Here is a 22,903-nt window from a genome sequence, read left to right on the forward strand (position 1 = left end):
TTAGTACATTCCATGTTTCATATTTTTAAATATATGTCATCATTCTCTTTCTCAATTGAAAATTTTCTAAAAAGAGATATAATATTAATTTCTTTATAGTTTAATAGCTTTCAGTTTGTGCTTTGTGAGTAATACTTTTGAAATAGTATTTTTAAAATATTTTGTCTTAATTATTTCATGTAGTCAACAAGTATTAGTGAAGGGCTGGGTAAATTTATACAAAAATAATAAAGACCATAATAATAATGTGAAAGCTCTATTAATAGTTAATACATTTTTGAACACCTACTTTAGTTCAGGAAAAAGTTTTTAGTGTTTTACATTTATCAACTCATACTTATTCTCGAAAAAGAAGCTGAGATGGGTAGAACTATGCTTATTTTACAAATGAGAATAGTGAGTGCTAAATAAATGACTTTTTTAAGTGGCACAGACATAATAACTAGGAAAGCAGGTGTATGAATTAATATCTGAAGCCAAAGATGGTATTCTTAACTTTTTATCCAGGAAATAAATGAATATTATACACAGTCTTTTAAAAAATATTTAATGGAAAGGATATACTAAATCATAGTTTTAAAAATGATAAACAGTTGCTCACCTAAATTCTGGAAAGTCCAGAGGATGAAAAATCAACGTAAACTGATTTGATTCAAAGTTGCCATGGAGCATAAGGGTATTTGAATTGGTTTGAAAAAATGAAATTTAAAGATGGATAGGAATGTGACATATGGAAATGATATGGAATATACTTCCAGTGTCATCCACTGCATAAATAGAGGCACAGATGACTAAAAATAAGCGGTGTTCATGAACAATAACAGATTTCATTGGAGATCTTTCTAAATATGAAATGATTCTTTCACCTAAAACAAAATAATAATAAAAAAAATTGCACGCACATCCATTGTAATTCTGATACAAATGTTTTCTTCAAATATCTCCATTTTTTAGTTTTGGTTCTGAACATAAGAAACTTTGATAATGATTATTCTAAAGTCAAATGGGTAAAGCCTGCATTAGCGTGCTAGGGCTGCCATAACAATCACCACATACTGGGTGGCTTCAATAACAGAAAGGCATTTCCCCACAGTTCTGGAGGCTGGAAGTCCAAGATTAAGGTAGCAGTAGTGTTTTTTTTGGGTAAGACCTCTCTCCTTGGTTTGTTGATGGCTACCTTCTCACTGTGTCCTTTCTGTTCAAGTGTGGAGAGAAACCTCTGGTGTCGCTCTTCTTCTAAGGACACCAGTCCTATCAGACTATAGCCTCACTCTTATGACATTATTTGACCTTCATTACCTCCTGTAGGCCTTATCAGCAAATATAATCACCTTGAGACTTAGAGATTCAACATATATATATTTGGGGGTGGTGGGACACAATTCAGTCCATAACAAGTCCAGTCTTTAGATGTTTATGCTGTTGAGAGACTACAGCTTAGGAGAGTGATGATTTCTGAATATATATATACAAATCATATATATATATATATATATATGATTTTTTTGAAAAAAAAAAAAATATATATATACCCCTGTATTTCTAGGAAGCATGATCAGAAAAATTACATAATAAAAGGCTAATTGTTATTCTATTATATGAGTCTACAGTTGTTCAACAATGATACCTAAGTCTCAAGGAAAATATTAAGAATATGAAAGTCCCAGATTAAATAGTGATTTACTATTTAGTAGCAAATAATTTTTTAAAAAACATCTTCCCATCTCTTTTGTATTCAGGTATGAGAGTTAAAGCCTAGCAATATATAATAAATAACAAGTTATATGTATATTAAAATTCTGTATTAAAGGTTTTTAGATTTTTTTTTCCTTATTCACTATTGAAAATTTCAGAATTACACTACAGATTCTAACTTATCTTAGCACTTGTGACTCACAGACTGCCTAAACACTAAAAAAATAAATAATTAAATAAACCATCAAATAATTATTTACATCTTTTAATATAGAAAATCTGTCACCTTATAATTTTGGGCACAATACTTCCAATCTACTTTTCCTTTTTCTCTCCATATAACGTCAGTCATTTACTAAATTTAAAACAAAATTCAGATAGAAATAAATATATAAGTATTAATCACTTTTAATTCCATAACCATTAAAAAACTAAACCGTGCTTTAACCAAAATTAAATTTGTTTTGCTTATCTATATATGCAGCATTAATTTATCCAAACATAAATGTTCCTTTAAAAATACAGATGAATGATATTTACAATTGAATGAAATTAACAAGGAATGAAGTTTTCAATTTTAAGTTGTTTAGTTTTCTTTCTGAGTCCAATGTCTAATTTAATCTTATTTCATCCTATTGAAACAAAAGATAAAGAGAGCATAACATTGTGAAGACCTTAATTTGATGCTGATTTATAGTGACATTTTATCAATACATTTTTCTTCCCTCTTCTTTCCTATTAAGCCATTATTTCTAGCTGTGTTCTTTGTTTCATGATTAATGATAATCACATTTTTTAGGGATGCTTCTACACTATCAAAAAATAAAAGTAAAACTATACAAATTTAAATCCTACCAATTTTGCGTTTCACATAAATTAGGCTGAGTCTAAAGGATAATTCAGCTTAGCTTAACAAATTATCTCTCTATAAAAAATACATACCAATAATATGCACACAATAAAAAAGACAATAGTTTAGTTTCATAAGAGAACTACTTTTAAGTATATTCAAGCTCTACTTTGCTCTCTCTTCCCCCACCATAAACTTTATACAAAGTTTTCATTTTTGTGTGTGTATACACTCATATATATGTATATACACGCACATACGTATGTGTATATGTACATACATATATACATAGTTTGGTATCTATGCATAGGATAACATATATTAAAATGTTTCTAATCTTTCTTCCCTTCTACTTTATTACAAGATTTTGTTTAGTATTACCCCCTTACATGCTCTCAAGAAAATCCTGTCTAATGATATATTATACAATCGTATACATGAAACTTGTGATTAGCCAATGTCACCCCAAGAAATATAATTTAAAAATAATTTCCTGTCTAATTTTAGAGGACCTTTTTGCTTTGTGATCCAAAAAAAAGGGAGTAAAGTAAAGGTTGGGTGGGAAGACCACTGGGGAAGAAAAATAGGGACTCTGGGAAGATTTACAAAGGATTTTGAAGAGTGCCCTTCAGAGTAAAAGAACATTTTTCAGGAAAGGAGAGAATTTAAGTGATCATTGCTGTGGTGTTTGCATATCATTAACGTTGTTTAGGAAATGCAAAGAAAGAACCTGATTATGGAGAACTGTTCGTGATGGTTGTTGGATTGTCTTCCTTTGTTCATAACACTTGTTTAATATTAAAACCTATCAGATAACACTACACCCATAACAAAACTACAAAGTATTTATTACCATTTCTATTTTCTATGACAAGGCAATCGTACCTCTAAATATTTTAATAATACTTCTAAGGTTATGTGGCCAGTATAAGGCATTTCACTCCAAGGTTCTATATCTCTAAATACCATTTTCCTTGATTACAAAATGAGTTTTGCTTACATGATTTTATAAATTGCAAAGTATATATGATACTATTTCCTCAAGCAAACAATTATAAGAACAAAACAAACTAGAATTTATTTAACTAGTTAAAATTGTTTAAAGATGTACTTTATGATTATCATTTAAAATAGCATATGTAGCCTATCCTGCTGCTATTGGAAGCTAATTGTGTATTCTGCATAAATAAAATGTGTGTAGAGGTGACCCTTTCATCACACTCTTGTCTGTCCAGGCAGCTGAGGATTGTTGCAGCCACTGAGATGCTTCTGCCACTGATAAAAGAAGGCAAAATAAGTGGAATTCTTAAAAAGGTAATACACATTGTGTGCAGTGTTTTAGTTAGGGCTTCTTTTACTTGTGAGTGGCATAAAACCCAAAATAAAAAGGGCTTAAAGAAGATATGATGATGTGATAATAAGCTATTGCCACAATACTTCTGTGAAACAAACTATCCAGAAGTGCAGTGGCTTAAAACAACCATCATTAATTCACCAGCACCCAACCAAGCATCAGTGGGGTCAGGATCTCTTCTGTAGGCTTTGCTGTCTGTGGAAGATGAGATCCAGTTCTGTTCTAGACACCTTTCATTCTCATGGGAACAATAAATAAGACCAGTTATGGTGATGACACATACAATAAAATACCCAGTCCACCTAGCCAAGCACATTTCCAGCATCAGCTTGAATCAGGTCTGTCAATAACATATTTGTCAGAATATAATGACATGCCTATTCTTGGTAGTAAAGAGTCTGGGTAAGGTATGCAGTCTGGGTAAGGTAGTCTGATAGTCAACTACCTGGCTAAATACCACTGGTCCTTTTAGTGAGGAAGAACAGGACAAATGGTTATTAGGAACACCCAGCAGTCAATACTGCAATGACTGATACAGGTCTTTACTATAGAATCTCCAACAAATTCATACCAAAACAAAAACTGTACAATGATGGTACTACAAATCATGTCATGTAAAAACAAAATAAAACGAACAAACAAAATATCTTACTGGTGTTAAGACACAGATTATCTGTCTTCCTAAAGATGAAAAGAATATTTTGATATTAGAAATTAAGATTGGGTTAATGCAAGTCCTTGGTGTCTGTGGATTTTACAAGAAGAATTATAGAAGGATTATATCCCACAGAAGTTAATGGAGTACTAATTTATCCTTCCAGAAAGTACGTGTGTGTGAGTGTGTGTGTGTGTGTGTGTGTGTTTGTGTTGGTTTGTCTAGGAAATACTATTTTCCTGGCTGTTCTGTACATCTTAGGTATCTTCCTACTTATGTAATTATTGAAGTGTATGAATCCATTCTTAATGGGCAATACAGATTATTTTCACAGTAGTTCTGAGAGTTCGAGACTCTTCAATGGACAGCCTGATTGTATCAACCACTGAGTTCTGCTCCGGAAGCTGCTATTCACATATCATAAAAAGTTCATGGAACCCTTGGACTTGTGCAAAACTGTGATCTTAGAATCACAACCACAAATTCTATTAACGTTATTATAGAAATAATGTTTATTCAAAATTGTGAGATGAATCTGTAGTCCATCCATTCTAAATTTTAGCGTTGGGTTATGACAGTCTAAGACAATATTGCTTTGACTAAAATATATTTATAAAGAAAAACCTTTTGTGTTATAATATAATTATACATTGAGGAAAATAATTAAATTCTCTATAAAATATAAGACAATAGATATCTGGCTATCCCTTCATGAAGACCATCTTTTCATCCCTTACAGTAAAATGCAGGACTCAAGAACTTGTTTTATTTCTGAGAATGATTTTACACACACACACACACACACACACACACCATATAGTGCAAGGTTTCTTTGGGAGATGGTACAGTTTTAAATTCTACAACCCCTATGGAAAAATATGTATGTTTCCATTATGATGCTTTTCCACACATCTTTCTTCAGCTCTGTTAGTAAGAGTTATACACCTTGATCCTCCCTCCTCACAAGGTGGGGATCTTAGTTTGTATCTGTTTTCCTTTACATCCTGCTTTTGCATCCTCCTGGTAAAGAAGTCAAGAGGGGGGGTCTAGTGGGCACTGCACTTCTCATTCAACATCTCCAAATACAAATCCATGAGGTACAAACTAGAACATGTTTATGGCTAGAAGATAGGAACTACTACAGTATTTCTCAAATCCACACTCAGGGCTAGTGCTGGGTGAGAATGAAGTTCTCACAAGCATGTAGTTATATGAGGAGAATAAGAAATCTTGGGTTCCAATGGCAGACATTGCTGATCATATACCCAATACACATTCCCCCTTCTTCCTTGCTGAAAAAGAAATCCTAATTTGTTTTAGCTAAAAAAGTTTCCTATTAATACTTCCATACTCCCAGAGTCCTTTGCAAACAGAAATGATCATGTGACCCAGTTTCTATGAATGATACATTAGAAAAAGTGAATGGAGTGGGATTGGAGCTTCTGAGAAACATAACCAGAAAGTCTCCTATATTTTTTCAATTTCTATTTAGGCTGTGGAAGTAATGCTTGGTGGTAAACCAATCATGTTAAAAAATTGAAATCTAAATTCTGATAGAAAAGAAAGCTAAAAGGAACTTGGATTCTTGAAGAGTTCCTTGAGCAACTTATCCTACCTGAACTAGATCCTCTAAATATCATTCTTATGTGTACAAATAAATTTATAATTAGCATCCCAATATGGTTTCTTTGCATGTTTCCGAAGGCACTCTTAATACAGTTCTTCATTAAGTCCAATGTAGTTCATGTTAAGTACTGTTTTTGTTCTTAGAGAAAGTTTTAACTTCCTTTTGTTTATGAGAACATTTATTTATTTTTCAGAAGCATAATATGAATAGATTCTAGTTTTTGATAGTTTGTCTTTTAATGTTCTAAAGCAGAAACTATAAAATTGAAGATACAAAGTTATTCTTAAATTTTTGTGTATTTCATTGAAATAGGTAATTCTGGTATTACGAGGCTACGTTTCTCGGTTTCCCACTTGCCATCTCAGTCATCTTTATCAAGTCAATTAACTCCAAATCCTAAGAGTACATAATATTTACTCAACTTACAGAATTACATAAGGATCAAGTCAGATAAAGCATTTTATAACCTATAAAACGCTAAACAACTTTTCATGGTTATTGCCTATAAAATATATGTCATAGCAGTCACATATTTATGCGTGAGTGAAGTAAATGCCAGCATATGAAATTTCAGTATATCCCACAGTTATACTGTAGTTATATTTCCTAATTTATGATTCTTTACTAAACATTCTCAGCATGAATGTAACCAACTCAACGTTCCCCCTCTGCGTTGTCCAAGTGGTCATCATTGTGAAAAGAAAAAAAGGACATCCGTGCACATAAATTTCCTAATACAAGTATACAGACAAGAGGCTTAAGCCAAAATGTATTAGAAACAATGCAGTGTCTCCCTGTAGTAACAGTCATACTTAGCTGTCCTAACGATAGTAATCTGATGTGCTTGCACATCTTAGAAGGCTGTATGGGAAAATAACAGACATGGCCACCTGATTTGCAAACTCTCATGCAAAAGATGTTAGACCCATATATTGATGATGACTTGAATGGGAATCTAAAATGGGGTCTATGGAGGAAAGCTTATAACCCCAAAATAAAAGAATAAGTAGCAGGTTATAGATTCTACACAGTCCTCAATCAAGAGGTTTCCTTAAACTAAAGGATAGGGCATAGCTGGCCTGGGTACCTCACAGAAGACTACACTAGAGAATTCTTTGCCACCATAATTTTCTATACACTTAATGGGACACCAGGAGGGAGAAAAAAAAAAAAAATCTAGTCAACTATATTACAGTGAAACTCTTGTCTTTCTGGTCAAAGGACCTTTCTAAGTAGAAAGGGAGACTTCCTGAAGTGGCAATCTATATGATCAAGATATATCAGACCTATGTAACCAGTTCCTTGTTGTTTTTAAAGGGATTGAGCCTCTAGGGCCAACCATATTTGCCTCCCCTCACACATCACACTGAATTTATTCAGGAAATTTTTAAGCTTTAATGTACAGTCTTCCTCATTATTATAAACATTTTCTTGACTATCTAATATAAAGAAGTTCCATATAACTCACTTAAGATTTAGGAAAATGCGGTACCTACCTTCTTGGGACAGTGGTTCTTAAACTTCAATGTACCACAGCCTTACCTGAGAGTCTTCTTAAACACTGGCAACCCTACCCATGGACAGGAAATTCTCACAGATGAGTCACAGGTGAATTAATTCAGGGGGGCTCATAGACGATGCTATACAAAAAAAAAAAAAAAAAAAAAAAAAATATGATTACATGAACAAGCTATTTGAAGATTATAAATAAAAGGTAGGTCAACCACTAGTTAATTAGTTAACAGATGCAATTCCATTCATTCACTAATGTTCAAATTAGTCACCTTATCAACCTATGTACTTAACTTGTGACTACTGTTTTACACATCCGAGAATCTCTTCCTCAGAAACTCCCTTACAATTTTGGTATCCTCCAAAGGGTAAAACCATCAGACTTTTGTGTATATTTCATTTTTTTTTTCCAGTTTCGTAAACATTTAGTGAAGGTATGTATAGTTATTTGAGAGCTAATAGTGAAAACTCTTTTTACAGGAGCAAAGGAATATTTGTATGAAATAAAATAACTTTAAGAATTCAAAGAGATTTTACAGTATTTTCTAATAATTTCTGATTACTGACTCACATGATGTCTTGGTGCCATTTTTATATTGCAGACACTTACAAATCACACACACGCTGTTTAAATTCAACACAAAGAAGTAGATGCCAACCAAAAAGAACATGAAAATGTTAAGCAACCATCCAACTGCTTAAACAAGGAGACCTTTCTGGATTCTGTGGTGGTTAAGTTTAGACTCTGCAGTTGGACTTATTTGTTCAAATCCCTGCTCTGCCATTTATTAGCCTTGTGACCTTGCCAAACTATGAACTCCTTTTTGCCTCATTTTTTTCAAGTTAGAGGATTAATGTGAATGCTAAATGTGTTAATTAATGTAGAGCACTTCACAATTGTACTTGATATAGTTTGAACTTACTGAATTTGCTGTCATTACTACTGCTATAGTCATTATTTAAAATATATTTTTTGGTCTGTATTTCTCTTAAAAAAAATCTTTAAGACTCCATAGACTACCTCCTTATCTGTTCCTATTTGTAAGTACTGAAAGAATCAATGACAAAGTACTCTAGAAATAGAAAGACTGTCGTATTCTAAACACTTCATAAGATCCCATATGCAGACACTTTGGAAAATGATGGAGGGTTACTATTTCTTTTCTCCCCAGTTTCACTAAAAAACAAACAAACAAACAAAAAACCCAAACAAACAAAACATATTAAAATGCAACTGGCCTGTTAATATTTGCTTAATTAATATGTTTTTAGTGTTTCTGATGTACAGGCATAACCAGAGCGGATTTGGTACACCTGTGAAATAGGGAGAAGCTATTCAGAGCCTCAAGTCTGTGTCCACAAAACAGTTGTCTGCACATATTGTCTCCCTTCCTAAAGTAATTGTCTCCCATGATGTGTAGTCTTCTATATTTTCTCTTTTGAAAAAGGATGAACCTATAATTAATCATGCATGTATTCTTCCTTCCCTTGAAAAAAATATAGTGCTATAGATTAAGAATAGAAAATAAAATATTGTCAGAAAGAGTGAAAATTAAATTTGGAGTTGATTATATTAAGAAACTATGATAAAAATGAGTTAGAGTCTTCATTCAAGGACTGTCATATATATATATATATATATATATATATATATATATATATATATATATATATATATATATATATATATATATATATTTTAAGAATATACCTCAAATTAACACTTTTTTTCTAGTTCCATGCTGTTTAGTTCATACTTTTATTAAATGCATGTTCAAATTGTTATTAATTTTCTAGTCTCCTGTGCTTCTCTCTAAGATAAGTAATTTGTGTCACAGAGGATTTATTATTGAATTCTCATTTATATTAAAAACAGATTCCAACTCAAATGTTTTAATTATAGTCCAATATCAGGAAAAAAAATCTATTTTTCATTATCCTTTCTATTAACATAATATATTGTTCTGATGGTGCTGAACAATCAGCAAAACAAAAGAGGGCAATGCATTCTCAATAACATGGACTGTATTTCTTCTGTGATGTATATACTCAGAATTGTTATTATCTAATTATTTCTTGCAATATTATTATACTTCAAAATCATTATCATGCTGACTTTACAACATCAATGTGTAAACTTGGATAGGATAATTTATCAGTTTTAGAATACTGAATTGAATGTCTATTTTCTAACAGGTGTTTTTATCATCAGTGGTAAAACATTTCTTAGAAATTAGTTTCAAATGTATCACCTGATAACAAATGAACTAAAAAATACTGACCTCATCATTAAAACATAAGTATGGGGGGGTGGGAAGTAGTTTGAAATTCAGGTCTAGTAAAGATCCAAAATATATAGATATTTTGTATTAATCTTACTTTTTTTTTATGTTTTACTAGTTACTTCATGGTTAATATATGTTCACTAGATTTATGCAATATATGAGGTCACAGTAAAGAGGAGACAGTAGTGACAATTTATTTTTGGTTAATAACTTTCTTTTGTTCAGTATCAATACTGTAAAGACATTTGGATATACAACATTTTCTGGCATAGAATATATGGTACATCTACCATCCTCTCACATCTTCCTGCAATACATGATTGACATTCCTCCACCGACAGGTGGGATTTAGGTTTCCTGCATTTGAATCTGGGTAGAGCTGTCGATAGTGGACATGACACCATGAATTCTGAGATTAAGGCAAGAAAGTTGTTACAACTTCTGTTTGGTCATCCTGAGATGCTCGCTCATACTGTGCGGAAACCCAGATCACAAGGAAAGTCTGTGTCGAGGTTTCTGGAAAGACTGGGGCAGTGAGTTCCCAAACTACAATCATCATCAACCTATCTGTAGATGAGAACCAAGAAGGCTTCAAGCAGACCCAGTCCAAGCTACTGTCCTACTGCTGTTGGATGAGTGACTTTGAGCAAGAATCACATGGTCAACCTTCAGAACTTTGAGAGATGTTAATAAAATAAAATTTTTGTTATTGTTTACACCACCTATTTTTAGAGTGACTTGCCACACAGGCATAGATCATTGCAATATGATATAGTAGCTTTTATTTCTAAACTTAGTTATTTCAGCCTGACACGTTTTAGTTGTATGTGCTTGGTTTAACTTCCTTAAATGGCTTTTCTTATTTAAAATTTAGGGAAAGTATGATTGAACATTTATAATGTCACTTACAGAGTGGTGCAATCCCAGATGCAACCTTTCAAAAGTCCACAATAAATTACACTATTTAAAAATAAATTTGAAAACTTGTAACATTAGAAATATGAAACATACATGTATAGGTCTCTCTAATGTCACCACAATCTGATGTGAAATTGTTCTCACTGTAACCTCAGTGGAGATCATTTGAAATATCTGTCAATATCTGGTATGAACTATGCTAAAAGACAAAATAAACCAACAAACCCAAAAGAAGTAAGGAGATGTTTATGACATATTCCATGCCTTTATTCTTCCTCAGATAGATAATCTTTTTAACTTAGGACTTGCATGTATTCAAATAAACCTGATATGTTAATATTATCAGTATTGTGTCTATGTGATACATTCCTATAATTTGTATAGCTGTAGTTTGTTTTTCCATTGCTGTTTACTATTCCATTACAATGATGTATGTATTATAATTGGACATTTGTGTTGTTTTCAGGTTGGAGCTTTTATGAATAGTTCTATAGCATTCTTTAATGTCTTTTGGGACACTCATAAGTGTATACCAATGAATATGACTGTATCATATTTTCACTTTGCTAAGTGATTTTTCAAAAGCAGTTGTAAAAATTTATATTCTTGCTTGCAGTGTTTGGGAGTTTTAGTTGCTCCAAATACTTGACAACACAAAAAATTATCAGTTCTTTTAATTTTAGCTATTCTGGTAGTGATTCCTCATTCAACATTTAGTTCTCCTCACTCCTTGCCCCATAACTAATTATAATCTGTCCAAGGATGAATGTCCTCTTTTGTCAAGCTCAGTTTTTAATATCTTATCCATTTTTTAATTGGCCTACCTGCATTTTCTTATTGATTTTTTATTGAGTTTGTTAATATACTGTATATATATCCTGTGTCAGACATAGACTCATATGAATGGCAAATGTCTTCTCCCACATCTGACTGGGCTTCACTTTTTTCAAGCTAACTTTGAACATTAGAAATGCTTAATTTTAATTAACCTATTTCATCAATATTGTTCCTTTACGATTATTACTTTTTGTTTCTTAAGAAATCTTTGCACATTCCAAGTTTATGAACATTTTCTCATGTTAATTTCTAAACATTTTTTGCAATAGGCCTTTCACATTTTAAAACAACACTCTAGATACTGTCTAAAGAATATATGACACAGTTCAACAGAGTGTGTAAAGAAGTTCTTTAGGAAATTTTTTTACAAAAAATAAAATCTCCAGGTGAGATATAATCACCACAGAGACCAGGATAGTAGCAAAGGAAATAAAGAAAGAGAACTGAAAATAAAAATAGATTTTGGATATAAGGGAGATTTGCTGTTTGATTGCAAGCTGGGATTACAAACAAGGAATGGTTGATGATATCTGTTGTTGTTATTGTTTTTGGGGTTTTTATGGCTCAAGAAGTTGTGACTTAAAAATGTGAGAAAAGCAAGTTGTGGTTCTGATAAATAATGAATTCTCTTTAGGATATATTAAACCTCATTAGTAAATATCAAACAGATCATTATATGTACAATACTGGAACTAACAGGGAAGGTTACATTTAAAGATCTAATTTGTGAGTTACCAGCATTTAGGCGGTTTGGAAAGGGGCTGAATTGAATCTTCAGGCTTTCTAACATCTAGAACCCCAACATCAGCGGCAAAGGAGAAACAGAGAGACTAGTAGCCATTGGATCAAAAGTAAAGCAGGAGAATATACTGTTACAGACGATTGACATGATTGGCATGTCGAATGATCCTGAATGATGACTTAAGAAGAGGAGAAGCAACTGTCTGTTGAGTTGGTACAAGAACGTAATAAAAGATTCTTGGAAGAATGTGTTTTAGTTAATTGATAGGAACAGAAAGCAGATTAGAAAAAAATGAAGGCTGGATAGGGCTGGAGAATAATTAAACTCACAGATACAGGCTATTCTTTATTTAAAAAATGCTTTTTTTTAACTTTTTATTGAGAAGTGAGTTAAAGTAATGAGGTAGCATCTAAAAGGGGTGTGGTTAAAATTTGATTTTTTTTTTAATGAAGGCAAAAATGAATAAGTTCATACATACGTACAGACAGGTAAGTTAAGGCATTGGGAATAACTGAGTTGCATAGGAGAGATTAATGATGGTGAATAAAGCAGAGTTGAAATAGTCCTTGAGAAAAAGGAAAGTCTAACATTCGAATCATAAAATAAAGTGTTTGCCTTTGAGAAGAACAGAGGTTCTTCTTTTACTGTAATGGATAATTTAGTTATTGATTCAAATTTCTGTGCAGATTCATGGATGAAAGATGAGGTATTTTCTACCAACTTTTTTTCCCCCTTCAGTGAAGTTCAATGTAAGGCCACTGCCTTAAAAGTGAGTTAGGAAAAGGGAGCATTGACGTTTTAAGAAAGAGAGAAGACAGTCATCACCTTGAAGAATGGGAAAGTGATTTTATTGAGCAAACAGTAAGACATTCAGGTAGTGATGAGAGATTAGTTGAGGTCTGTTTTAAAGTAAATTTAAACTTAAATTTAAAATAAAAATAATCAACCTCATTTTGTGATGTTTGCTGTAATGTCTAATTGCTTGGATTTATACACAGAGGATATTGACTAAATTGTTAGTTCTGCAGGCTTTCAGATTTGCCAGAACAAAATAAGAAAATGAGTGGTGCACGGGGAATGAGAGTGGCTTGCAAAAAGACTGGCTGTCATAATGGGCCATGAGTATAGCCTGATGGGGAAACAGAGCAAAACATGACAGGGTTAGTGGAATAGGGTCTCGTTATGCTATATATAATATTAAGAAAAAACTTGTATATAAAATTTCATTTGCTTCTGTATACACATACTTGGTAAGTCTTTATACTTTAGACGTTAAAGGTTGTTTTTTTTGCAATGTGCATATATTACACGATTCTTTAAGAAAAATAACTTTTAAAATTATTTCAATAATACTAATCAATAAAATAGAAAATATTCATACAAGGAGTATGACGCTGCAATTAAGATACAATCTTTATTAAGTAAATGTATGTCGCACTTATGCTGCCAAATTAAATTTTCATGTATAAAACATCCCAATGGAATGGTGATTAATCACTATACAAAAAGTTAATTTTAGCATTTTATACATATTAATTTACAAAAGCCACATGAGGTACATACAATTATAATTCTCATTGCTTAGGAAATTGAGCCTCTGAGAGGCTGTGTTATATGCCCAATATGCCCAAAGTAATATATCTGTAAGTGGTAGAGTTGAGATTTGAATGGAAGTTTTCTGGATTGAGGATCATGGTCTATTTCAATCCTACAATATGTAGGCATAGAGAAAAGCCTGGAAGGATTCACTATTAAAAATAATAGCAATGATTGCTTCTTTCTGTTTGATGACAATTAAAAAACATTGTTCTGCATTTTCTATTTTTTTACAATATAAAAGCATTATATGATTAAAAATGGAAAATAATACACTTTTCAAGAGCAGTGGGAATTTTATATAATCTGTACTAATGCTTTTTCAAAGGCAAACAGGAGGCATGCAGACACAAAATGTTTTGTTGGGTACAGCATGATTCAGGGGTGCAGACTGAGGGAATGAATAGCTGCATCTTGTACGGAAAACTACAGGACTGTTCTTTCTATCTTCGAAGGACAGAACTAAGTGTGTACAGTTTCCTATTACGTCAGTATTTAAAATTACATACCACAAAATAAAACTGTAACATATTATGAATTGATTGAATACATGCTACTCAATACATTGAATTGAAGAAGTTATACTGGTAAATACATGTAGACATAAAGAGAATCTTTCATAGGCAAATTATCAGTATAATTCGCTACCTTCTTATCTGTGTTCTTTCCTCACTTTTCATTAATTTTCTTTTTTATCCTTTATTTAATATGCAATTTAAATTATAAATTTTAAAAAGGTGATATTTTTAAACATGCTTATAGCAAATATATATCAATATTTTAAGTAAAAGAAAGGATATATATATATATATATATACTTTTATTTTATTTTATTAAAATAATGAGTTTATTTGACATGTATATTTTTGTCTCCCCACCATTTCTATTTGTATGACCACCACTACTACTATGTCCTATCTTCACATTCCAAACATACTTAAAACTGAGCAAAGGGTAGAGTTCCATCTTTGAAAACTAAACTGGCATTTCGGACAACACATTCTTCGCAATGGAACCTGGTAACATTTGTCAGACATGGTAGGGAAAGTTCACTCTGCATTATAAAAAGGACAGCCAGATATCAACTGTTACAGAACTGAAATAAGGTGGACAATTTAACAAAGTGTTTAAACTATCTTCTTAAAGAGACTTCCACCATTGCCAGAGATCTTGAATAGCCTCCTGGTCAGTCATCCAGAATTAATTCTTCACATAAGTGATGAACTTGGCTTCCACTTTGGGAAGAGAACCACCTTTTCCTATACTTGCTTGCATTTTTATCTTAATGCCTTCTACAGAACTAGGCCCTTTCAGTGTTTTAGGAGTTTTATCCAGTTTTTTTTAAGGATTCTTGACCTTTTGATCTTGGTATTGACGGTTTTGAGTCTTTTCCATTCTGGTTCAATTTCTGTGCATTTTTCGCTGGAATATTTCAAACAGATTTATTTTTTTCTTCTTTTTTAAGATTTTTATTAAAATATAGCTAACATACAATATCATATTAGTTTCAGGTGTACATCATAGTTATTCAACAGTACCCACACCTAGCACTATACAGAGTTATTATCACATTATTGATTACATTCCCTACGCTAAAGAAGTAATCACCATGCTAAGTCCAGCAAACATCTGACACTATACCACGCTATCACAATATTATTGATATTTTCCCCCTTTTTAAAATTTTTCTGTTGGAGTTGACATTCAATATTATTTTATACTAACTTCAGGCATACAGCATAATGGTTAGACATTTATATAATTTTAGGAAGTGACCCTCCTGACTGACTAGTACCACCTGGTACTACATATAGTTATTACCATGTTATTGATTATATTCCCTATGCTTTACTTTACATCCCCATGACTATTTTGTAACTACATATTTGTATTTCTTAATCCCTTCACTTTTTTCACCCTGCCCATAAGTCCTCCCATCTGTCACCCCAATAAATCCAGTACCTGTCTGACACCATAATTATTACATTATTGACTATATTCCTCATGCTATACCCTACATCCCCATGACTACTGTGTAACAACCAATGTGCACTTTTTAATCCCTTCCCCTTTTCACTCCTCCCAACCCCCCTCCCATCTGGCAACCATCAAAATGTTCCCCATACTTATGAGTTTGTTTCTGTTTTGTTTGTTTGTTTGTTTTGTTCTTTAGATTCTACTTATAAGTGAAATCATATGGCATTTGTCTTTCTCTGTTCTGACTTATTACACTCAGCTCAGTACCTTCTAGGTCCATCCACGTTGTCACGTTGTAGCATTTTGGATTTATTCGGATAAATACCAGAAGTGGGATTACTAGGTCCTTCCTTGTCTCTTGTTATAGTCTTCGTTTTAAAGTCTATTTTGTCTGGTATAAGTACTACTACCCCAGATTTTTGTTTGTTTGTTTGTTTCCATTTTCATGAAATATTTTTCCATCTCTTTACTTTCAATCTGTGTGTGTCTTGCGATCTGAAGTACATCTCTTGTAAGCAGCATATAGCCATTGCTTTCTTATCCATTCAGCCTCTCTATCTTTTGATTGGAGTATTTAATCCATTCCCATTGAAAGTAATTTTTGATAGGTATGTAATTATTGCCATTTTATTATTCATATTATTTATTTATTTATTCATTTATTTATTTTTCATTTTAAGTAGGGCCTTGCTTTTCATCACTTTGAATATTTCCAACAGATTTCTTTATGGGAACTTTTTCTTCATCTTCCTCATCATCATACTCATCATCATCTTCATCATCGTCATCGTCAACAGCAACAGCAGAATCATCATTGTCAGCAGCAAGTTTTATTCTTTCTTGTGGAAACTTGCTACCACTTCCAGGAGTAGAACTATTTCCAGATGTACTTAGGAGTTTTATATCCTCCTCTGCATCATCTTCTGACTCTGCATCTTCCTCCACAGCTACTATGTGCTGTCCACTAATATGCACATGCCCTGAACCACACTTAAACTGTAAGACCACAGGTGGTGTTTGTTATTTCACGGGAAATCCTTGGCTGTACAGACATTTTCAATGTTGCCAGTGTTACTTTAACTGGACTGCCTTCATAATTCATTGCCTCTGCTTCAAAAATGCGCAATTCATCCTTTGCACCAACACCTAATCTGACCGTTCTTAAAGATAATTGGTGCACATTTTTATCATTATCCACATGAAAGTGATAATCTTTGTCAGCCTTTAGTTAACAACTGAAAAGCTAGTTCTGGGCATCAGGGCTCTCATGTCCATGTCCATTGAACCTTCCATGGGCTGGTGGCGTGTACTTAGGAGGGAGAGAGGATGGATGGACATAAATGACTACTGCTCAGCAGAACAGATGTGCAAGATGGAATCGCATCAGGAAAAATACATATTATATACTTGAACCATTATCAAAGGACCCACATGGATAAAGGTCCCTGAATCTGGATAGCTTCCTTATTCATTAATGATATAGTTTTAGTCATATAGATGTTCAAATACTTTACTCAGAAAATAGGAATAATTGGCAGAGTAGAAACAAATTTCAAGGCTTCACTCAGAGATCTGGGTTATAACTAGGTGACCATATATTTTATACAGGACAATATTAAGAATAAGAGTGGTGCTATAAAAATTATTCCAGGATAGCAACGTAAACCCAAACTCTCCTGGGTAATCTAGGTTGTATATTCAACCTAGTTATAATCCCAATTTCCCTCTAGCCTGATGGTCTTACGCATTTATTTGTCTTCTTGGCCTCAACTTTCACATCTGAAAAATGAGTAGCATGGAGCAGATAAATATCCTACATGTTTAATATTCATTTATTGTTCACTCAATTAATCTGTCCATATACATGCTCTATGTATGGCATAGTTATATGAATGCTGAAATAAGACTGAAATAATAAGTAATACACAAAACATCACTCAAGGATACTACAATTTGTGAAAGAAAGTTAGCCATGTAGACAAACGGTTCAGTACATGGTAGAGTGGAAGTACCATAAGTGTGACTAGCGTGATTTCCAAGTTACTCCTTTTTCACTAACCGTTCTAGAACCTGATTATATTATTTCTCTTATGAACAGCTGTTATCAAAATCCAAGGAGTCTCTAACAACCTCATCCTAAAGGTCCATGATTTCTTCGACTGCTTCAACAACCCTCACCCAATGATCACATTTTAAATTTGTCAGCATGTGGATCTTAACAACCAAAGCCTTAAATTCCAAAATGTCAACTTCCAGTTAACAACCTCACAGCAATGTGTTAGAATGACTGAAGACAGGCTAAAATAGTGGAATTCCCTTTTCAGATTACTTTAGGACCTGACGTAAATGTAAATAATAATGAAAGAGTGAATTCTAGAGATAGAGTGAATTGAAAAAAAAAAAAAAAATTAACCATTCATTTCAACTATCTAGTGAAGATGAAGTGATCAAACCTGAGCTTGGTTACCTGAATGTCAGCAGTGCTGTTAGAAAAAAAAAAAAAGCCAGATAAAAACTCAGGTTTGGAAAGTAAAATTATGATATCAATTATTTAACAAGGTGAGAGTTCATTTCTACCGAATGTTCTAATCATTAAAGAATACACTAATGGATAATACAACAATTTTTAAGGAATTCATATGTTTTATTTTATTAAATGATTAATTGAGTACTTGGTTACTTCCAATGGTAACCAAGGAAATTTATTTAAACTAGATCTTAGTAATTGTTAATAGAAGTCTTGGCATGATTCCTCAATAATTTTTTCTGCAAAAATAATTAATTATTATAGCCATTGTTTATCATCTACTTGTCATTGCTCATGTTATTTACCTAAACTAGTAACTGAGTGGTGGGGGGAGGAAACCTGAGAGGGATAAGAAGCATGGTTTTGTTTAAACCAATTGGACTGGGTTTAAGCATCTGTGGATATAAAGTAGATGAAAAACTGAAAGAAATAGTTTTCATGAATTAAGTAATTATATTTTGCTTATCAAGACAGAGGCTATAATGTCTATATGTCAAACTATGTCGCCAAGGTAGAAAATAAGCCATTCTCTAACTTCTGCACTGAATTAAATAAGCAGCATCAGGGTACTCTGAGAACTGGAAACTACTGTGTATGCATCTGCAGTCACTACCCTTGGCATGGCCAGTGCCACACTAATGACAGGCAAAGACAGTAAGGAGTTTTGCCAAATGACTTCATAGATACTTGTTTATAACAGGTGGGTAACAGAGCAGAGAAGTGAGATGGACAATATTCCACAAGAAAAACATAAATTAGAGGAAAATGTTTAAGACAGCACTATGGAGACTCTTAGATATAACTGACAGACATTTGGGAGAGAACTAATTTCTAGAATAAAGTAGGTGGCGGCTTGCACCATAATGTCTCAATTTAAAAATATAGGGGATGTTCTAATTGGAGACCTTTCTTGGTAAAGTTTTAAATATATAGTTCATATAAACAATTAAAATCTATTTTTAAGAAGTAAGTTTCATTAACGTTAAGTGTATTACATTCAAATCAAGAAATGGTGGAATGCTGTCTCTATAAAGAGTAACTCAAGGCCAAAAAAAAAAAAAAAAAAAGAATGTTGTTTGGAGTACATACAGATAGTTTTTTAACCATCTAACTTTAGACTTCTTCAATTACTGTGTTTATGTGGAGCTGAGATAAGTTTGTATTTGTAAGCAATTTCACAATTCTATCTGTGGAGTCTAGAACACATTCATAGACAATTTATAAAATATTCTCATTTCTGAAAGCATAGCATAAGTCATACAGCCTTGACATTGAAATCTAATAGAATTTTGTAACCCAAATGAAAAAATAAGACACATCAACTTGATGTTTCCACTTCAGTTTAACACCTTACAACTGGTATCTTCCGTAACATTTCTGCAATCATAACAGTTTCAAAACTTGTGCTAGAAATAAACGTAGGTTTTACTTACATTTTATTTTTTGATCATAAATCCTCTTTCAACATTTTAAAATGTCCTACACTTATGTCTCTTTAGGGGCAAGGAAGATTTTCTAATCATAGCATAACAAATGTGGAAATAAAGAGATAAGAATTGCTCAAGGTCATTGATTAAGGTGTGATTAAATGAAGATAAATTTCTATTATCACGTAAGTTACAATCTAGGTACTATGAAGAAATATATGTAGATGTCAATTACTGATACACACACAGATATACACACACATACTTACACAAATATGCACATATACACACATACACACACACAATTGCAAGTGCATATAACAAGTATTTGAACTTAGTGAGGCCTGGTAATGTTACTGATATATTTTTCATGGCTCATTGCTATGTCAAGGAAAAGGTAATCAGTCTTATTCCTTACCAAACCTAAGCAGAATGAGTCATATATGTTATTTCAATTAGGTCTCACAAAAGTCCTAAAAAATAATTCTTATTCTCCATTAAAAGAGAAGAAAACAGTCAAAAGTGAAGTATTACTAAAATCACAAACTTGCAGGAGATAAATTTAGGATTGAAGCTTATATTGGCCATACTTTTTCTACTCAGTCACCTCTGAAAAGAGACTCCTGAAAAGTAACTGTCCATTGTGAATGAGGGAGGGATTGGGAGTGAGGATGGGATAGAGGGATGAGAGAGAGAGAGGAAATGTGAGGCTCTATATAGTCTCCAGTAGTCAGAAAGAATTAGCATGCCTCCCCTCCAGTTTAAATCACCACCAGGAAAATAATTTGGCACTGGGGACAATTAATTTAGAAAACCTGCATCCACAATGCAACTGCTAATATAATAGTCTTACAGGGGAAATAAAGAAATAAAAGGTTCAGAATGAGGACTGTTTTCAGCTTGTGACAAATTCTAACTGATAATCCACTTCAAATAGTGTTACTTCCTTTTCATTTCATTTTTCTACCAATACTGCTTTGAATATTGGATTTCCTTGTGATAAGGGTTTCAAGTTAACGATCACAGTGTACTTCATGAGCCAAAATTATTTTAACTCAGCTTTCCAGAGTTTCTTTTCCTAAACTGTTCCCCGGGGAGTCAAATTTTCCTGACTCAAGAAATTTCTATTGAAGACTTAAAACCACTTTTAAGGAAAATAGCTAAGTAAATACTGTTATATTTCAGTAGATTGAATCTGCATGAATTATTTTCCATAAATGGAGAAATCTAATTCTAGGGGGGGAAATCTTGTTAATTGTTTTCATAAAGATGCACCCTGGGGTGGCATTTAGTTTTTCACTGACCATGGGTTTCAGAAAGCTTTTCTATTCTGCCAAATCATTGCTTGCTTATATTATTCATTGGAAATGGAAAAAATAAAAATGACCTTTTATGATGAACATTTATTAAATATATTTTTTTCATTCAAGCTAAAACCTTCTAGTATAAACATTCACTTGTACTATGTAAGTGAAAAAAAGACATGAAAATCAAATAGACTCACAAGGATGGAATATTTGCCAATACTTGGTTGACAGTTTCAAGTCATCTTTCTCTAGAAAAAGCTGGCATCCTGGGCTCCCTGCTCAGTTCTAATGCTGGAGAGAAAGAAAGGTGTGGCCGGGGAAAAATACAGTGCTCTTTTGAGGCCAAATGCTCTGAACACCCCAGACTTTAAACTCATATATATGTATATACGTACAAATCAAGTGTTTTTTTTAAAAAAAAAAAAAACGTGGTGCAAGAAGGAAGGAATGAACCATTGTCCACTAAAACTAAGGAAGATTCTTATTCATGGCTAAAGATCTAGGGAAAAGATACAAAGAAGCTGATCACTTCTGTAATATCATTTGTGCACACATGCATACTCACAGTAGATAACTAGATGAAATACTGTCTTTGCAATGTTTTAAGTTTCATTATTTTCTCTTGACCAAAGCATAGATTTTTGTAGTGTTACATCATCTTTACAAACTGCTTTTATTTTAACTATGGTCTAGAAGTTTCCTGTTGCAGAATGGATTGATCTTACCTCAGCTTACAAAATTACTTCAAAATGGACTTGATTCCTTCAACCTTTCTATTTAGAATGTTACTAAAGCTTGCATGACCAGGGCAGAATGTACTTTTCCTGGGGTACATACTACTTACAAACCTTATTGTGTTTCCTAATTGAGAAAAATTGTCAGAGGTGAACCTGAGTGCTTTTAGAATCAAAACTAAACTTGGGGATTCAAGTGACCTTACCTCTCTTGTAAATGCCCTTCAAATGTTAAAGTAGGGAATCTCTTGAAATTTCAATAGTAGTGCTGTCGAGTGTTTATTTCTACACTGTAGAGTCAAGCAGAAAGACTAAGAGATAAATTATATACTTCATAAAATAAACAGCATATTTAGATACCCATGTTAGTAATGTTATCATATTCTATGAGTTCATTTTACTGCAAAGACATTTTTACTGTCAAATATAAATATAAAAATTCCAAATATAAATACATATTTTGAAAAGTACAGTATACAGTATTTTTTATAAGTATATGTGAATTCGCATTTCAGGAAATCTGTTTTATTTTTTAAGAAAAAACATAGCATGTATGGGCTGCATATAGGGAGCAAATATCTGAGCACTTTCCTTGTCTCTTAATGTAGATTTCAAATTCTTTAAATTAATAGGACTCATGGAGCTATTTTAGAATAGTCTAATTCCAGACATGGAGAAAAAAAAATGTCATTTTATCCCCCAGTGAAAGATTAGCAAGATTTCGTGGAAATCATCTAGATTGAAAATAATTCACTGTTCAGGCCTGGATCGTACATTAACATAGTGTTAAATAAGATGTTCACACAATTTTCTAAACCTCACTTTTCTCATCAGTAAAATGAGGTGCATTTTGAGTATTC

General features: G+C 32.6%; 1 pseudogene; it reads right to left on the minus strand.

Moving 5' to 3' along the window:
• Positions 1-15,211: 15,211 nt before the first annotated feature.
• On the minus strand, positions 15,212-17,341 carry LOC109448486 (nucleophosmin; annotated as a pseudogene).
• Positions 17,342-22,903: the final 5,562 nt, after the last annotated feature.

Source organism: Rhinolophus sinicus, linkage group LG02 (genome assembly GCF_036562045.2).
Source record: "Rhinolophus sinicus isolate RSC01 linkage group LG02, ASM3656204v1, whole genome shotgun sequence".
Taxonomy (NCBI): domain Eukaryota; kingdom Metazoa; phylum Chordata; class Mammalia; order Chiroptera; family Rhinolophidae; genus Rhinolophus; species Rhinolophus sinicus.